Consider the following 15660-nt stretch of genomic DNA (forward strand, 5'->3'; position numbering starts at 1 on the left):
GTGTGTGTGTGACTCGTTGAATGCTGTGAGAATGCTCAGGCAGCTGCTTCTTTCACACAAGTCATCATAACATGACGTCAGAGAGGTACAGAAAATGTAAGACTGAAAAAAGACAACTTCAGGTCATCTGATTATCCCCATGCAGCTAAGGTTCCCAGCTGGTGGCCATCAGATAGCCCAAAGCATAGTTGCTATTTTCTTAACAAGTAGCAAATGGTGTTAATGCGCCACCCCACCCCAACCCTACTTAGATTACTTTAATTTAGTGGCTTCCTGAGGCAGTGCACTTCCCAGACCAGTTGCAGAGAACTCCTGCAGAGTTGCTATTGCCTACATGCAAGTGATACCTACACAATCCATTGAGAACATCTGATTTCCACTCAGGACACAGTGGAACTGAAATAAGCCCTGGTCCCTATTCCTCCTGGAGAACTTTGGTATTCTCAGCCCTTCTCTTGAGACCAGGACTGCATTACAGGATGGGACAACCTTGCCCTAAACACTATCAGTGAAGTTATGACCTGCTGGACAGATAAATTCTAAGGCATCAAAATCATTGAATCATAGAATGGTTTGGGTTGGAGGGGACCTTAACAGTCATCTAGTTCCAATTTCCCTGCCATGAGCAGGGATACCTTCGACTCGACCAGGTTGTTCAAAGCCCCATCCAGCCTGGCCTTGAACACAATGATCAGATGTTCACAGCTTTGCCAGGTTTCTTCTCTGAAGCCTCATTATATAGGAATGTCCACATATTTTTAACCACAGAGGGTGCATTTCCAATCTCCAATCTGTGTGAAAGTTATCTTGGCACAGGGCCACTTTTCTTCTGCAGGCTTTAAACAAGAAGTCTTTTCCTGGTCAAACTACCCTGGACACTTTCACCCTCAACTCTACCAATTCCTAGCACAGAGGGAGCAGCACAAAACCTGCCATTTGTATAGACTTACTCATCTCTTTTCATCTAATGCACTATGTGGTTGCAGTTCATTGCATATTTACTGTTTCATTATATATATCAGCCGTGTCCATAAGCAATACCAGAGAGGATGCACCGTTGCAAGGCTCTGAGAAAAGAAGTATCAGATTTTCCTATCCCTTTTTTTTAGGTACATTCCTGCTTGCATTCCTAGATGGTAACAGTGCAGTTCTCCAAGCAGTCATCTAAATCTGATCGTTCCGATATCCTCCCCTTACCGTACCCTATTGCAAGAATCAGTCACTCTCTGTGCCTCACAGTCTCTCTGATTGTGAATTTTCTTTACACAATATTCCTCTGGAGCTAGTCTTTCTTCCCAGTAGACTTTTATGACATCTTCCATTAAAAAAGGCCCTGCACCTCTTAATTTCAGCACAGCACCTGTTCAGTGACTCCTCAGTCCTGCCATAACCTTGTTTTCAGATGAGACCCAGGCATTCAGTAACCAGGGTTTCTTCTTTTCTTTAGTTGCATAAACTTGTGCAACATCCCAAAGGCATGGGTACATAATAACACCTGTGTCATCTACACTAGCATGTGAAACTGCCCATACAAATATAAGTAAACAGAGTGAAAAGAACAAAATAATAATAAGAGTAACAATAATAAATCAGTAACAATAACAATTCTTTTTCTCAAAAAAGCTGGGCAGAAAAACAGTTTGCCCTTCTGGGAAATCCTGCAGTGGAAAAAACGTGCTTTTTAGAGTACCAAAAGATTGCAGATTTTCATGAAAAACACAGGAAATAGGTCCTGCATAGCCAAAAGCCTGAATGTCAGAGTAGACCTGTTAGGAATGAGGAGTTTAACAATACCAGCCTCTGGCCAACAGAAGGTTAATAATCTCTAATCTAGATGAAAGTTACAAAATAGTACGATGTACATGTCAAAGTCGAAATTTATGGGATTCTTGTGAAATGCCCCAGTGTGGAATATTCTGCCTTTGGAAATAAGCAAGAAAAATAGGAAGTCTCTGTGTAATGCAAATATTTGTGTATATCATGTATATATGCACATGTGGATATTTATGTATATATAACAGGATTAGCAATAAATTACTAAACTGTGAAGTTTTTCAGAACAAGGAATTTTTTCAATTAGCAAAGATGAAAGCTTAAGTAGTAATGCCATCAACTACTGGTTATTGATGGCAGCCTAATCATTATATGAACAGCTTTTAGTATAAATGAACGGGTATCCACCTGTTCAAGTTATTTATTCAAGTTATTCATTCAAGTTATTCGGGAAATAAAACCAAAGAAAAGTATAATACAGCTTGTCTTTAGACTTGTGTGTCTGGTGTATCTCCTGCTATCAGTCAAGTTACCTGGCCAGCTGCTCACAACAGTAAAGGCTGGCTTGGTTTATGCCCCTGGGGGCAGAAGCAGCCAACTATCTGTTGAAAGCAACTAATGAAGGAAAAGCTTGGGAACATGGGAGACCAAGTTCAAATATTCAGACTTGACCCGACGTCTCCTGTATCCACAGGGAGAGCCTGGACCATCTGTATCCTGACTCTTGTGACAGGGTCATTTTCTCTCTTATGCTACAATTCCACTTTCCAAGTCTTTCCAGGCCATGTTTCATAATGGATCAACCCATAATGTCACCCTGAGATGCAAACCTGAAATGTCCCTGATTATGTCTCCTCAATCAAGGAGCTTCCCTCACTCGTTACGTGTTCGTGCCTAATTGCAGTTGGGGTGACAGCAGTATGGCAACTTCCAAGGCCCTACTGGTTGATATAGATGTGGCAAGTGCCTGCCTCGCACAATCCCTAAAAGATCTGTGTGGTGACAAATCTGAACATGCTGGCAGATTTATCCATTACCAGTGGCTACAGGCAGGTTTGGTAGCTGAGAGCCCTCCCTTTGACTCTGCAATGCAGGTACTGATACATGAGCTCCCTTTGCCTTCAGTGGGCATCTCTAAAATTTCCAGTGCACCTTTAAATCCAAGTCCCAAATGGGATAGATAAAGTAAGCCCTTATTCTTTCCCAAATTATGAAACAACCGAGTGACTGGCTCAGTTGAATGAGAGGCATCCCTCCATGTGGGGCTGTGCACATGTAACCCAGGGAGGTGCAGATGTAGCCAGTCATGCCAAGCCCCTTGCTGAGAGGGCAAGTTCATCCACAGTGCTCTCACAAATCTGTGGCACTGAGTCCCAGGTACTAGAGCTGGATAAAGGTGGATTTAGAGGGAACTCAGGGTTATGAAATAAAAGTAGTGCAGTATAGAAAATGGATGTCATGGGGATGTTGCACATAAAAAAAAAATCCAAACACTGGAATTATCTTTCTGGAAAACAGTTTGTTCTTTCACAGTGCTAGCTCTGGTTGGTTTGCATGAAGGACAGACTAGCAAGAGGGCTAAGCAAGTGACTTGCAATGACTAATTTAGTTACAAAACACCTCTATGTCCTTCTATCTGCAAAACCTTCTGCAAGCAAAGAGGATCACCCATGGTCACTCGCTTGAAATTAGTACGTGTGTGTTCACAAAATTATAGAATGGTTTGAGTTGGAAAGAACCTTAAGGATCACCTAGTTCCAATTTCCCTTCCATGGACAGGGACACCTTTCACTAGAGCAGGTTTCTCCAAGCCCCATCCAACCTGGCCTTGAACACAAGGGCATCCACAATTTCTCTGGGCATCCACAACTTCTCTGTAGTTCAGAATTCAGTAGTAGAATTAGTCATCTTTTGCAGAAAAGCTCTGCACCAGTCACTAGGTGGACCTAGGTGCTTTTGGTGATGCCCTGCTGAAGTGCACAACCACTATTTCCCACGAGAAGTGAGATCTCATCTAGTAAGTGTAACTGATGTAATACACTGCAATGTACTTGGGGTGTGCAGCCAAGTTTCCATGCAGGAATGTTTGATTAAAACACAATAAGGGAATAGACATGACCAAAGTAAATCCCTTAAACAGTCAGGGTTCATTTCTTTCTATTTATGTACCAGGATTTCTACGGCACAGCAAGAAACTGAGTGCAGAGCCCTAGACAAATAATTATGTCTGCTTCACCTTCCTCCTCCCATATCTCTCGGGTTGCTTTTTCTCCTCAGAATGACCTGGCATACAAAGACAACGGAGGCACTGAGGCACACACCTACATTCCAATTGACAGTTCCCCATGTAAACAAGAGCAAATGTTCCAGGAAAACTGCACAGGCTTCAGTCAGACAGCAACACCCACCCAGCTGGGTGCAACACATAAGCTTCCCTGGCTCTTTTCTGTCAAGACCCCTGCAGTTGCCCAGCTCTCCCAGCAAGTCTCCCCTGAGTCAGTCCCTTCTTTCCTCCTGTCATCATTCATCCAGCTGAACCATCCATGAGGTGGGGTAATAGAGAGAGAGAGAGAGAGAGAGAGAGAGAGAGAGAGAGAGAGGGCTTATTTTTGAACAATTTGGTTGCAATGGAGAGAAGATATATAGCCATTTTGGTTATTATCTTTAGAAATATAACAATATAAAAGTATAAAGATATCACTTAAGAAAATACAGAAAGAAAAGAAACAAAGAGAAAGAAAGGATAAGAGCAGATAGAGGAAAGACATGACAGATCCAGAGACAAGACTTGATGTTGCAATTTGGATGTCTGTTGGTTGAAGTGATGGGCAGGGTCTTGATCTGTCAGGGGTGGGGGAAGCCCACAAAACATAAAGTTCAATGGGTTAATATATGTTAAGGTTCAGGTGGGAATGCCCAGATACCTCCCCTGAGCGGGAGGAGTTTTATACTGTCTGGTGCCACATTGTGTTTCATATGCAGTCCTCTGGTGGAAGGCCCCAGAAATTAGTCTTGAGGCATTTCAGGGGTCTTTGATGGTTTAGGACCCCTTCTAAGACCTGACCACTGTTTCTCACACCAGCCTAGGTGAGCCAGTTATGCCTTATCAGAAGGGGTGAATACCTTCAGGCCTATCTGTCAATATATCAATACCTCCCCCAGGGAGGTGGGAGTTTTACACCTGAGTCTCACCAGAAGTGAGAATATTGACATGATAAAAAGCATTATTCCACCTTGCAGGATCTGCTTCTTATCTCTCTTTTACCTTACTTGGCTTATAACTCAACTTATTGCTAAACAAAAGTCGATCTGTCATGGTCATCCTCTGCTGGTGGGTGCACACCCCCTCTGCAACTGGGCTGTTCGTATGCAGATCAGAGGTTTCACCACCACATACTGAACAACTCTCCTCCTCCCCTTCGGTTAGGGGGTGCAAACCTGGCCTCAGCAAAGCACCTCCTGCTTTCGCAAATTGTTTGAGCTTTTAACATTTCAGTCTCTCACACCTGAGTATTAGTCCTGGATCCCACTGCTGACAGAGGACAGGTCAGTCCACAGGGGATGAGCTCTCCTCCATGGAGGGCTGCTCCTGCCCACCATGTGGGACAAACCATGGGGTGCACAGCTATCGAAAGATCACAAGGCAGAGCACCGTGCAGCCTTTCCTGGTTCCCCTTGCAGTTCATCTACCTGTGCTCCTCCAGGGACCTTCCTCCAGACATCCTCATGTCATGAGGTAGAAAAGTGCTTGTTCTTCTCCGGGGTTGGTGCTTTTTGGTGTTAAAACAGCGTAATAGCAAACTGCAAAGCTGACAGGGGCTGTGCCAAAACCAGAAGAATGGTATAAGGGTGTGGGCCATGACAGGATGGAAAAACACCTAGGGGAGATTAAAGTAGAAATCCCAGTCACGGTGCCATGCTGATGACAATACACCTCTGCTTGGCTGCCTGTGCCACGGGAAGGGAGATGCTGCTTTCTCTGGCCAGCTGTACCAACATGAGGAGAGGCAGGGCACAGGACTGGGACAAGGTAGAGGGCAGCTGTGCACCATCCCCAGGGCTGGGGACATCCTGACCTGGTGCTAGGGACCAGGATAGGTGGGACAGGTCAGACAGGAGAGCTCCAGGAGCTGATCTCAGCCAGAGTGTCAGCTTTGAAGCTGTAGAGCAGAGGCTGGAGGAGAAAATTATCAAGGGCAGGGTGACATTCGTGCAGGTGGGAGTGTGTGAGAGGGACACTTTTGTAGAGGGTAGATTTAAAAGACTCAAAGTGGCACAGGAGAAGGTAGGGGGAAATGCCACTGTATTCCAGGAAAGTTTTATCCCTCAGTGGGTCCCCATCAGCCAGCAGGGAAATCTGAGTGCAAGAGACATTTGAAGCAGCTTTGAAAATCATCAGCTGAGCTTTGCTTTGCAGGCTTCTGTGGTGGAGAAGCAGCCCTTGAAGGAGATCACCCAGAGGGAATCTGCCAGAGGAAGGTCCCTACAAGACCCTGGAGCTGGGAGAGCTGCAGTCCCTGGGCCACACCAGCTTCCCCGTTAGCTCCCCCTTCCTTTTTGCCTTCCTCACAAGGAAAAGGCTTGCTGAGCTAGGGCACGGACATTTTCCTCTCCTGAGCCCAGAGTCACTCCCTGCAGGAACATTCCTGTGCTCAACTCCCCAGCTTGGTGCAGGTGACTGCCTCCGTAAAGCAGGAAGCAGGGAACGGCATTGAAATCCCACTCTGGCAGGATATTGATTTTGTAATAATAAGCCCCTTTATCTCCCTCGGCCCCAGGACTAGCTCTTAAGAGCATTAGTAAAGGAATAATCCATGTCATCTACTCAGCATTTTGAGCACAAGCATGGTTATTTTGTCCCAGGGGTTTTGCTGAGCCTGTTCATTCCCTGGCACGCGTGACAAGACTTACTGCTGCCGACCCCTGAAGGCCATATTTGCAGCATGTGCTCAGTCCCCAGCTACTTAGCATCGGGACATATCCAGCAGTGGGGAGGGGGACTGCCTTTGGCTCTTCCCACTGTCCTCCAGCCATCGGCAGCAGAGGGACCAGCTCATAAGCAGGAGGAAGGTACATGGGCGCCGGGCTCAGGGTCAGCAGAGGGGCCACTTCAGGGTCCATTCCGTCAGACTGGACAGGTATGTTCCCAAAGCCCATGGGGCTGGCTACATGCCAGCTCCCAGCTGCCAGGAGATGGCTGGGTTTGCACCCAGGGCATGCCCCAAGGCAGGTTCCTCTGCCTGTCAATGTTACACCGTCACACAGCCCAGCCTGCCTCAAAGCTTTTACCTTCATTGCACAAACAAACAGCTAAATCTCTGCAGTTAGAAGGGGAAAAGAAACAAAAGAATACAAAAAACTCCAACAAACCAGCAATATTCACTGAGCCAGGGAGAAACACACCTCTTCATCCCACTCTCCACGCGGAGCCAAGGAAAGCTCACTGTTTAAGAAGGATTAACCAGAAAAGTGAAGAAATTAAAGTATTTTATGAGCAAGATCATTATGAGTCGAGAGAGGTTGAAACAGGTTTTCCTGAGAAATAGAGTAAATCCCTTGGAGAGAAGCCCAGAGGTACCAGCACAGCCAAAAAAAGGAGAGATGGATGAACAAACAGATTAAGGCATTGCTACATCTGAAGTCACATGGAGGTGACAAAAAACCTCTCTGCAAGTGCAAGGAGGGTCATGAACTACCCCAGGTGGGAGCAAGAGCAGGTCCCAGTGCTGGGGAGGAAAGACAAGCAAGGTCCAGCCCCACAGCTCCCCTCCTCACTGCAGACCAGCTGGGTGTGAGGACACAGTATTTGTGTCAATGCTATTAATGAATAACAGCTTTTAACCCTTATACCTGCAGCAAGTCCCAGGTTGCCCCAGGACAGGCAAGGATGCAGTACAGGAGGGGCAAAGGAGATCCCCAGGGCCAGGGAAGCTCCAGGGGATGCAAGGAGGGGAGAAGACAGCCACAGCAGGGGATGCTCCAGAAGTCACCGCAAAGCCCTGCTGGTCACACAGCTGGTGCACTGGCTGCTGGGAGAAGCCTTAGCACAAAGGCATTGCCTGATCCAAAATAGCTTGGTCTCAAGTGCTCAGGCAACGTGGGGCACCTTTTCTCTTCATGGGTGCACACAAGGGACCAGACAAGTAGGTAAGAGCAACATACATTCCAGGAGGCAAGAGCAGATTGCTACTACAGCCCCTCCAGCTATAAAACATCATAAAACATCAGAGCCTTAAGTGACAGGCAGAGATGCCAAGCAGAAGGAACTCCAAGGAAAAGGAAAAACAGATTTCTCTGCAGTTCCCCCAGTGGCAAAGCTGGTGGAATTGCTGCTATGAAATCCTTCTGATTCCCATGGCTTATATCCCTCTCCATGGCAGAAAATCAGCCCTAGGCTCTGGTAGAAGGGAAGAGATGAGCACAGGACAGTCTGCAGCTCAAGAGTCTCAGCAGTGAGCTTGAGCATGGATTTTGGCAGGTAGAAGAGAAGGAGGAGGAGGAGGGTTCCCGATGTGCAGCTCCAGCACCTGGAAAGATGGTAACAGCCAGTCACTGCAGGAGGGAGCTGTAAAGGATGGATCCTAAAGGTTTGCTACTTTCTCACTCCCTTTCCCACACCTGGTTTCTTTCTCTGTGGGGCTCTGGAGTCATTCAGTGGAGGAGCCAGAGCAGGGAGCAGGGACAGGGAGGGACAGGAGCAGGAACACAGGGCTTGTGCCGACGCAGAGGAGAGGCAAGCCTCAGGGAAAGAGCAGCTGCTAGCTTTGCTGCTCAAGGCTTAATGCCCTAAGAGCCCAGCTGACTCCTGCTCAGACGCAAAGGGAAACCGCAGCCACTTGAGACGCCCAGGCATCCGAAGGTGCTGTGTTTCCCCAAACCATGGCAGGACAAAGGTTCGGGAAATGCATCGCCCTTTGCCTGATGCCCTGGAGCTGCCTGAGCTTTGCCTGGAGTGATTCTGCTGAGCCTGGGACCGCCTCAGCCGGTGTAGGACACGTCAGAAAGGGGCTGCCCAGAGACGTTGCCAACGGGACCGACGTGCACAGCAACATCTCAGGTACTTAAATGAGTGATCTCCTGCCTCTCCCTCTGCAGGGCTGCTTGGGGCCCCTCTGTGCAGGCATGCAGGGTGAAGGGTACAGGGACCTGTCGGTGAAGGAATGACGGTGCTTCTCTGGTTGGGCACAGAGGCACTCCCAGGGCATGCGTAGGCGCTGCAAGGCTTTGTGTGGTCCTTATGGCCACAGCAGCTTCTGCAATCTGGGAGAGATGTGCCGCGTCAGAAGCAAAGTCACTAGGCACAGGGAGGAAATTCAATGCTTGGCTGTCTTCCTTTGAGAGTAAAGTCCTCCTCTGTGTTAACCTCTATGCATATCATGATGGGCCAGTTCCCTGCCAGGGGTACAGGTGCCCTGAACACATCCCTGTCCCTAGAGGCTGAGCTGGGACCCTTGGGAAAAAACGCAGATTGTTTTAAAAGCACAAATAATCTCCAGATGCTGAGGGAGACTTTTTTTTTTTTTAATCCACTTCCCAAGCAAGGAATATGCTTGGGAATATTCCCCAGCAGGTGGGACACAGCATCAGGGCAGCCTTCCCAGGGCTGGCCACAGCACAGAGCAGCCCATGTCACACTACTGAAGCCTTCACCTTCCCAAATCTTTATGAATTCTATGTTGTTTCCAAAATGCCTGTTGGGAACAGTCCCTGGGCTGCCTTATCTCCATATCACGGTGACTGTTGAGGAAGGTGCTAGCAACCAGTGCTGGACAATTTAACCGTAAAACAGATCCAGTCCAGGCATTCAGCAGCCACCCTGGCACCGCTGAATTTAGTCATATAGACATCTGCACTACCTGTTAACAGCATTACTGAACCTGGAGAAAGTCTGATCTTACTCAATCTGATTTGTTTCTTATCATCCCCACTGGAGGAGAAGCCTACATCATCTCAGCAAAAGCGGAGACAAACCAGACCTCTCCCTCATCTTAGCTTTACTGTTGCATTCAGAATTCCCCACAAAAGTTCCCCCTAAGCTAGATAAAGCACATTTCTGCCTGCACATTTTAAGCTTGGTTAAACTAGAGTTGATCAGAGCATTTTCCTTTAATTCAGGATATTGGTACCCATGGTACCTGTTACACAAGAATCTACTCATCCACATTTTCTTGGCCTTGTGGTAGTTTTTTGTGGTAGCACACAGTCAGATTAGCATTCTTTTTGGAGCTTGCCTCACTTCTGGCTCTCCCCAAGTATTAGTGCAACACAGAAAGGATGATCTAAGCAGGATAACTAAGTAGCTCTGAATAGCTGTATGCTACAAACTGGGAAAAAAATTCAAGACTGAGACAAAAAAAAATCATCTCTCTCTAGCATAGAGTAGTATTTTTATTGTTTTGAGTTCCAGCCAACAATATTGTCCCAGAATATTGTGTTATTAAAAAATGCCTGTTCTCTTCTTTGCACTCCTAAAAATTCCTCTCTGCACAGTGTACCTTTCCAGTCCCACTTCTGCTGTTCAGTAGTTGCTGACATTGGACAGTTTTTAAATGGAAGATTTATTTTCCAGATAAAGCTGCTAGACTTCCTTATGTCTTCCCTTTAGAACTATGTTAACAAAAAAAAAATAATTCAGAAATTCAGAGACTTGCAGGTCCCACAGGAGTGACAAAGGGGCCAGGAAGCCTTTTTAAAAGCATCACTAGGGAGGCCTTTGTCACCACTTGCACTTAACATCTCCCCTTCTCCCGCAGTGCCATGCACAGCTGTCCCCCCACCACGCTATGGATACTACTATGTGGACAGAGGCTCAGGTGTCTCCTTGGGCTCGGTCCTCGTATTCTGGTGCCAGGAGGGATACCAGCTGGTGGGCAGCGAGAGGCTTGCCTGCCTCCACCAGGAGAGCACTTCATCCTGGAACCACCCCCCGCCCCACTGCCAGGGTAAGGAGCCCGCTGGCGTGACTCAGCCCTTGTGCCCACTTACAGGGTCTCAGTGGGGTGTGGGTGCATCACCACTCAATTGCTAGCTCAGAAGGGGAGGTGCAGATCTGGCCCTCGCACGGGGGCTCCCTCACTCTGACCAAGTCGACAAGGGCAGAAGGAGGTGATAGGGTGCCCCAGCCACCCCAAAAGGGGACAGTGAAGGTCCAGCTTGACTCAGTCGGTTGCGGTCAGCATGGGTGAAATGCCAAGCTTCAGCAAGGTCACTGCAACAGCATTTCATGGGCTGCAGAAGATGGGGGTTGCCAGAGGGTGAATTCACCTGGGATCAGCCCTGCAGGTAACCAGACCTTCTCTCACTCTCAGTAACTGGTGCACAAGTCATCAGGGCAAGTCAAAACCTGATACCGGCTGATACCCCACTGCACGTGATAGGCACAGGGACTCCAGGACACTGTCAAAAGGTTTCACAACAGGAGGAAAACTGAACTTTGCAATAACCCAGCACAGGCTGTTTATGAACACATATGTAGAGCAGGTGCCAATTAAAAATGGCCCTTGCATTTTCTGTGGTACAAGCTCATCAAAGGAATGGTGTTTATTATAATGTCAAAGAACAAAACATATTGCTTTAAAAGCTTTTTCTCACACACTGTGTATTGTGTGCATACATAAAATAATTTCAGGAAAATTACCCTCAAGAAAGCTATGTATTTTTGGAGTTGCAAGCAAAATCACAGAAGTTGCAAATGCTACATAGCCTACACGTGAACGAGAATCTAAGACCTGTGTTTTTTTCAGAAACAGTTTACAGGCAAACCCATGCTGCAATAGCCAGCCAAAAAGAAGTTTGAAATGGAAGAGGTCTGCTATATTCACTTTTGCTGCTTCTCTTTCACTTACACAAGACAAGCAAATCCATTTCAAAAAGGTATCATCTCACATAGGTCAAATTAGGAACCAAAGTGCTTCAATCATAGGATACCTCTGCAGGTGCTTCAGTTAAGCACCACCCCAGGCAGCTTGTCCTTTAAGCATGTAAATAAAGCAATTGATCTCAATCCAGAGCTGTAAAACCTGCTGATCCACAGTCAGAGTGTCTTTGGTTCATAAAAGTAAACCCAGCAAGATAAGAGCAATGGACTTTGTTGCAGTACGTTACAGGTATTCCTGTTGTAAAACATTAATAAATCTTAATAGCAAATCTTGTCTCCTCAGCTCTAAACGGAGGATGCAATTTGTGCACTGCTTAATGCAGAAACAAATAAAAAAAGCACCTCCAAACTTTAAATCACTCCTTGGATTCTCCAAAATAAAGAGGCTTTAATATAGTTTTAATGGCAAAAAAATCCCCATCAACTTGTTCTCTTTAAAACAGAAAGGAAATCTCTGTAATTTCAAAAATCTTAGTTTGGTTATTTTGCAAGTGGTGTAAAGTTGGGTTTTTGAATCTCTTTTATTACTTTGAAAACCTAAACATACGATTTTTTGCAATGTTAGCAAAAAAAAGAAAAACCAAGTTACCACCATTTTATCTTTGATCGGGGCTTAATCCCAACTACCTTTACGTTTCACCCAGGACACATCAAACGCTTTATCTTTTCAGTATAAAATAATCACATGAGACTAATTATCTGAAAAAAATATGAAGTTTTAATTTGATTTCTTTTGTTTGTTTCATTAACTTTCTGGTTCACTGAGCCGGCGTGGCATCACCCACGTTCACCATTAGTTTTTATAATGGTTATTAATAAATACGCCCTGTAACATCCCTTGGGGGTTACCTGCAAGAGAGGCAGCGGCCGGGAGGAGCAGGGGGTCCCTTTCCCCCCGGCGCCCTCTCACGGCCCCGCGCTCGCCCCCAGCCTCCCCGCAGCCCTGGGGCAGCGGCTCCCGCGTCGCCGTGGCCGCCTCGCTGCTGAGCGGAGCCGTCATCCTGGGACTGTCCGTCTCCTTCGCCGTCTGCTGCTGGCGGGACTGGGCGAGGAAGAGCCGCGGCGGGTGAGTATGGAGGTGCTGGGGGATGGCGAGGTGGGTTTTGGAGGAGTGAGGAGCAGCTGCGGGAGCTGAAGGAGAGGCGCTGCTGCCATCTGCTGAGACACGCGGGCTGCGCTCACTCGGGACACTGGTGGCCCACGTGTTCTGGACATGACCCAGCAATGTGAGCTCACAGCCCAGAAAGCCAAGTGTATCCTGGGCTGCACCAGAAGCAGCCTGGGCAGCAGGTTGAGGGAGAGGATTCTTCCCCTCTCCTCCACTCTGGTGAGACCCCACCTGGAGTACTGTATCCAGCTCTGGGTCCCCAGCGTTAAGAAAGACGTGGACCTACTGGAGCAGGGCCCAGAGGAGGGCCACAAATACAGTCAAAGGGCTGTAGCACTTCTGTGAGGAAAGGCTGTGAGAGTTGGCATTCAGGCCAGAGAAAAGAAGACTCCAGAGAGATCTTACAGCAGCCTTCCAGTACTTGAAGGTAGCCTCTAAGAAAGATGGGTACAAGCTTTTTAACAGGGCCCGTTGTGATAGGACAAGGGGCAATTGTTTTAAAGTGAAGGAGGGTCGGTTTAGATTGAATATAAGGAAGACATTTTTTATAATGAGGGTGGTAAAACATGGGAACCTGTTATTCAGTGAGGCTGTAGATGCCCCATCCCTGAAAATAGTCAAGGTCAGATTGGATGGGGCTCTGAGCAACCTGACCTAGTGGAAGGTGTCCCTGCTCATTGCAGTGGGGATGGATAACTTTTAAAGGTCCCTTCCAACCCAAACAATTCTATGATTCTGTTAGCCTGGTAATTTACGAAAAGCTTCCCAATATTAGAGGAAGAAGGGAACAGACAATACATGGAGGATGGTTAGTGGGAATATCTCTTTTCAGAGGCTAAGTTCAGTGCAACTGACTGCACACAGCCCATTGTGGGAAAAGGAGGAGTATTCTCCTCTGGAAAGGGAGAAAAAAACATGGTGGGAAGCAGGACTGGGTGGGCAGAGGTGTCAGGACCAGAGTCATCACCTCTGCAGCAGCTCTGCCCTGTTTTCCTGGCCTACAGTCCAGCAGGACCTCTTTGGTATACTGGGCAAGGGATTACAGCAACAGGGACCACACAGGAACCTCCTACCTAGGAGTGCAGCTTTAACTCAGAGCCTAACTCCTTATTATCAGAGGTGCACAAGGACAAGGAGTAAAGAAACCCTGCAAGCAAGAGAGAACATCTCAGTCTCTCAGCAGGCACCAGCCCTACCTCTTCCCACTGGCCTGCTCTTCCCCAGGCTGGCTGCTGCTTTGTCAGCACTCCTTTTCTGCAGGGCTGAAACAACTTCAGTGCTTTCCTCTAGAAACGGAGAGAGTCAAAACCACTTGGAGACAGCTTTGCTTTAGGATACAAACATGCCAGGTCTTTCCAGGGGTGTGAGTAAATGAAAATAGCCGGCCCACAAAGTACAAAGAAAGCATCTGCATGGGCATTTCTCACCACTTTGCAGGCAGCAGCATAGGAAGAAAGTAAGAGGAGGACGGAAACATGACTCCTCCACCCCCGAGAGGGGCAGGAATGCTTTTGGAAGACTGAAACACTACCACCGGCGTGATTACCACCTCTCAGCCCTCTCCAGCTCTGTGTTCCCAGGGGCATTTGCAGGCTGCAATAACCTGGCTTTCCAAAGGTACTGCTCAGCACCTTCCCCTCCCACCCTGCTGCCACTGCCCCCCAAGCTCCTCACACAGGGGCAAGAGCTGCTCCCAAAATACTTGGAGGCAGGAGCAGCCAGCTGGAAAAGCTCACATTGCTTGGGCAGTCAATCCCCCCGCTTCATCCTCTTATATGCTCCCCACCTAGCCCCTAACAGCAATGAAATGCTTGCACCTGCTCTTTTTCAAGGGGGAGATGTAGCCGAGGGTCAGGGCTCCTCTTTGCCCTGCCTAAGCATCACTCAGATGGGCTGTGGGCTCCCGTCAGTGCTGCAGCCCCCTCTCACTACCTCCTCTCCCTCTTGCCTTTACCAGTAGCCCGGAAAACCAGCCAAAGCTGCCCTTGGAAAGCTGGCGCCCTGAAGTGCAGGCTGTGCCTCAGCTGGTGTTGCAGCCCAGCACACCACCCATCGCCGCCCTGCCCAGCCAGCTGCCCCGCAACATCCTGCTGCCTGCCATGGCCTGCCATGCCGACCTCCCCAGGGACCTGCTCCCCCTGTACTACAGAAGCTACGAGGAACATAAGGTCTTCAGCAAGTTTGGGAACCCAGTTTGAAAAAACTGCCACTCAACTTTTCTTCCTTTTCTTCTTTTAACACTATCAATTCCTTGAGCTCAGGAAAGAATTTCATGAGAGCCAATTACTGCACCTGGGTTTTCAAATGGAGAAAATCTGACACTTCTCGTTGAAAGACTTTTTTATATATAATCCTTTTATTTCCATCCCCTGTCCAGCAGTGCACATTTCAAACAGGAGTTCCAGGGTTATAAGCTTCTTAATTGATCATTTTAGCAAGATGCATAAAGCCAAGTCTGAGCTTAACCTACAGGCTGAGTATGTGCAGACTTTCAGGTTTTGAACATGAGTCTGATTTTCTGTTTAGAGCTCTTTTAAAGGCTGAAAGTGAAGACAGCCAGTTATCAGGAACAAAGAATCTATGTCTTTAGATAACTGGAAGCATTTACAATTCATTGCACTTGAATATAGGCTGAGATTTAAAGGATTTTTTTGTTGGTATTCAGAACTCACCATACTCTCCCATTTCTATAGACAATCTTAGATAGCCAGCCAAGGGGAAAACATGAATTTATCTTTAATATAAAGAACCTAGCACATCTAAGAAAAAAAACAACCAAACAGAAAATGTAACCAAATAAAAAAAAAAAAAAGACCAACAAACCAAAAACTAGCCTAAGTGCCATCAATTTTATTCAGAAAGCAATGACTCCTTATTTCTGTCCAGGACTTCCTGGGTGGAA

Source organism: Pipra filicauda, unplaced genomic scaffold (genome assembly GCF_003945595.2).
Source record: "Pipra filicauda isolate LSUMZ 115617 unplaced genomic scaffold, ASM394559v2 scaffold334_size1588553_pilon, whole genome shotgun sequence".
NCBI lineage: Eukaryota > Metazoa > Chordata > Aves > Passeriformes > Pipridae > Pipra > Pipra filicauda.